The sequence below is a fragment of the Poecilia formosa genome, unplaced genomic scaffold (assembly GCF_000485575.1).
Source record: "Poecilia formosa unplaced genomic scaffold, Poecilia_formosa-5.1.2 Scaffold947, whole genome shotgun sequence".
Lineage (NCBI taxonomy): Eukaryota > Metazoa > Chordata > Actinopteri > Cyprinodontiformes > Poeciliidae > Poecilia > Poecilia formosa.
In genome coordinates this window covers 14,321-18,189 of record NW_006800886.1, presented here as the reverse complement: position 1 = coordinate 18,189, position 3,869 = coordinate 14,321, and positions in this window count along the sequence as shown.

The following is a 3,869-nucleotide window of genomic DNA, read 5'->3' as shown; positions in this document are numbered from 1 at the left end:
AATAAATACTGAACAGAAAGGTTCAGTAAAAGAAATACGAGCCTCCGTCTTGTTTGAGAAGAAGCTTTACTCTGTAACAGACACCATTAACCAGACCATCGCTAATGTCTACGTTTTTCAACAACATAACACGTGCACCTTTACCCAACAACACTTCTGATAAAGAAGTATTTGAAGCTTTTGCATGACTCCCTTCTAGCAACCTCAGTTTTCCTGTTTTTTTTATCATTGACATAATCCTGTGCCCCAATCAATAAAAATTCAGGACAAGTCTCATATAAGCGATTAATATTGTGCTCATTTACTTGGTTATTAGTTGCAAAGATGTGCAATGCTGAGCTAATCTCTCCTGTTTCACAACATTTTAAAATCTTTAAAATCTTTACATCATCAGCAAGAATGTGTTGATCTTTGGAACGAGTTCTCATCCTGTTAAGAAGTTGAGAAAATGCAGCATCTTTTTGCCTCACAATTTCAGTTAATTCTACAATTTGAAATAACTCTGACCATATATTTGTAGCAACACCCTCAGTGTATATCGGCTTCCCTCGAACGGGCGGTAATTGGAACAGATCGCCGGTTGTTATGATACTGATACCCCCATATATGTTTGTGGTTTGTTTAATCTGACGCAATCAACCGTTAACATACGGTAAGAGATTGTGATCAACCATTGATATTTCATCTATAATAAGAAGCTGCAGATCACAATATTTCACACGCAATGAATTTATTTTATCTTCACCCAGAGGCGTATACGGTAGGCGCACATCCTTTCCAATAGAAAGAGTGGTGTGTATTGTTGTCGCATCTAAATTATATGCTGCAATGCCGGTTGGAGCTGTGAGTAATACACATGTATTATCAGGAAACTTACAAATAGTGGACAATAACCGTTTTGATTCATATTCAATTGCTTTCATTAAATGACTTTTCCCTGTCCCAGCACCACCCGTTAGAAATATGTGCAGTGCTTCAGGATTCTTTCCATTAACTTTGTCTAAACACCACTGCCGGATTTTATAAAATACAGAAAACTGTTTTTCATTCAAAGACCTAATCAATGCAAGGCTTTCAGATCTACTCATTTCTTTTTTCTCAAATACTGACATTTCTTTACGGTTAGAACTTAAATCAGGAATATTTTCCTGAGCATAATTTTTCTATTGGTGTTTCTTTTCGTAATTCAACACACTCCAAGCGTTCCAATTCAACCTCGGGACACAACTCAGCCCATGCATCCTCCAGCATGACACCACCAGTAACATTGTACATGGTGTCAAAATGATCAGATTCCAACTCAAATTCACTCCCATTTAATTCTACAACAGACTTTACAGAATGTTTTGTTCCATCAACAAATCCAAAAACACCAGTCCTGTAAAAGTCACTATAGGTTTCACAATGTGCAGGTTTAAGTTCAACATCAAAACGATAAGGCAAAAACAGCTGCATTATGCTTTGATAAAACTTTTCTGGCTGTTTTGTTTCAGAGAAACGTGCATATCGAACAACTGCTGGTTTAGTCCGAGTTCTTTTGGCAACAAACCCAAAGTCCTTATTCAACTTTACTGAATTTCGACACTTTTCATTTTTGGTCAAAACACGATACTCTGAAGCAAACTTAGCCAGGCACATATCACTAAAGACACGATCATTCGGCCTATTCTTATAAAGGTCAACTAAGCTAGTCATCCACATGTCTTCAGAGGTAAGATCCTGTGATGCAGCCTTTTTCTCTCAAAATAGAAATCGGTAAACTCATTTTTGTGATATCGCTCGTAGGAACAAAAACCACTTTCCGAGAACACTCCTTTAAATGCATGTTGGTTAGTTGGTATACTGCTTCCTGCGCACAAACATCCCGATTATGTAAATACATGCTACCAAGTTTCTTTAAAGCCTTTTTAGCACTAGCATTTCCATCTTTGGCTGCTTCTCTTTGTGCATTTCCCAACAAAAGGCCAATTTCACGCTCACTTTTGGACATGTAAGACACTATATAAACACAAGAATAAGCATCAACACAATACTGGATATCAATATTTGCATTCCAAGCTTTTAACAGCGGCCTGCTATATTGATTAATCCAGATTTCATTAATTTGTCTTTTCAACACAACATGAGTATTCCTACTGGATTGTTTATATGCCATTTCAAATAAATCTTAATTTATATTCAAAGATTTAAACATTTCATCCAGAGTACTGTATGGACAGTTCTCCTCTGAGATGGGTTTCTTAACATTTGTTAAAATTTCACTTGCTATATCTCTGTCCATTTGTTCCCGAGTTGTCTTCTCCTTACATTCGCAATGTGCTTTATCATAAATTTTATCCAAATTGCACTTACAAGTCTTAACCGGATCACATTTTTCATCGCGACAAATAAAGGTTCGAGAAGATGCAGGCCGTGGGAAATTGAAACGACAGTTTTTTTCTTTTTACAAGTTTTTGAATGTCGTTTTCAATGCTGCTGTAAAGATGAGACAACTTCAAACAACGGATCTTCTTCCAATGGAATTTCACATGTCACATACTTATCAATAAACGCAATAACCTCTTCATCAGTGTTCTTGTCCAAAATTGGAGCACCAGAAATCCAAAAAAGACAATGACAATGGGGAGAACCATGCTGCTGAAATTCGACACGATAATAGTAGTCTTTGATTTTTCCAATCGGATTTGCAGGAGACATTAAAACTTCTTTTACAAAAACATGCCATCTAAAATCAAACATTAACAGGGTTTCGACGTAACAACTCACGTTTATCTGCCCACTGCAACTGTTCCAAAGTCTGCGTTCGCCCTTCCTGCTTCAAAATGCTGTAAAGTAAATTTGTCCATCTCATTTCAGCAGATGAAAACGAACCAAACCATGTGGGTTTTCCCAACATTCTAACACAAGCTAGCAGGTCGCGTTGATCATTGATCAAACCTCCTGTGTCACATGGCTTCTCTTTGGGAGAGCTGGTTTCTTTTTATGTTCCACAGGCTTTGACCAAAACACCGCAAAAAAACATTCAGGGTTTGTGTTATTTATAAAAGAAAATACTAAGAATGTTATTAGTTGCAGTATTCTGCAAATTACCTCGGTGCCTGTGTGAACATGTGGAAGGGCCGATGGGGAGACTGTTTTCATGGCAACCAAGATAGTGGGTGAGAAACGGACATGATTTAATGGGATGAAACATTCTGTTAAAGCCACAGGAGTCCCATCGCTCTATAAAAGCAACATTTGAATTATTAAGATACCAGTGACATTGACAATTATATTTCATGAATAGCTGCAAGCCTCACGGACCTGGTAATGTACCACTCTTTTCTTGGGTGAATCAGACAAAGAGTCCCCTGAGTGGTTCCTCTCTAAAAGTAGAGCACATACAACATTTTAACGATAACTAGCCATAGTTAAAGAAACACCTTTCTTTTATTGCAAGCCAACAAAAGATTGTTACCCTGCCGGATCTCACAAGTGTCCATTCAGAAGGGTGTGGAGAAGGAGGAGAATGACGAGGACTCTCCACTCCCTTGACAATGACACGCAGCACAAACCTTGGTTGATACAGAGGAGTTGCCGGACTCTGCACCAGTGGCTTTGGTGCTGACAACTCCAGGAACTGATAGCCAGCATTCCAAATCAGATTCCTGAGGATGTGCATCCCATGGTCATCGCTAAGGTGGATCTTGTTAAGGAAGAAAATTATCTAAATTGGTTAACTTTGGAAAAAAGTTGGCTCTCTCTTCCTCTGGATCCCAGGTCCTCTCGGCGGGCCACGTGTAGCCACAAGGAAAACAACAATGCGTGTTGACGTCACAGAATTACAGAATTTAATCCAATATAAGACAATGCACAAACTTAGAAGTAAG